This window comes from Corapipo altera, unplaced genomic scaffold, assembly GCF_003945725.1.
Source record: "Corapipo altera isolate COAL_440 unplaced genomic scaffold, ASM394572v1 60582, whole genome shotgun sequence".
NCBI lineage: Eukaryota > Metazoa > Chordata > Aves > Passeriformes > Pipridae > Corapipo > Corapipo altera.
Genome location: NW_020885962.1, coordinates 7,872 through 8,275, shown reverse-complemented (window position 1 = coordinate 8,275; position 404 = coordinate 7,872).

Genomic DNA, 404 nt, shown 5'->3' with positions numbered 1-404 from the left:
ATTTCAGGCATTCTGGGAAAAAGGGGGTTTCAGGTGTTCTGGGAAAACGGGGGGAGCAGGAAAAGGGGGATTTCAGGCATTCTGGGAAAAAGGGGGAACAGGAAAAGGGGGATTTCCCAGGGACTCCCTGCCCCCTGAACCGGGGCTGCGGATCCGGATCCGTCATTCCCGGTTTTCCGGCAGCATCCCATTCAGCAACATTGTGGGATTCACTCAGCTCTCGTCATCCCGGGGACGGGAACGTTGGGAAAGGATGGGGTTGGGAATGTTGGAGGAGCGGGAAAAGGGGGATTTCCCAGGGACTCCCTGCCCCCTGAACCGGGGCTGCGGATCCGGATCCGTCATTCCCGGTTTTCTGGCAGCATCCTGTTCGCCGACATCGTGGGGTTCACGCAGCTCTCGTC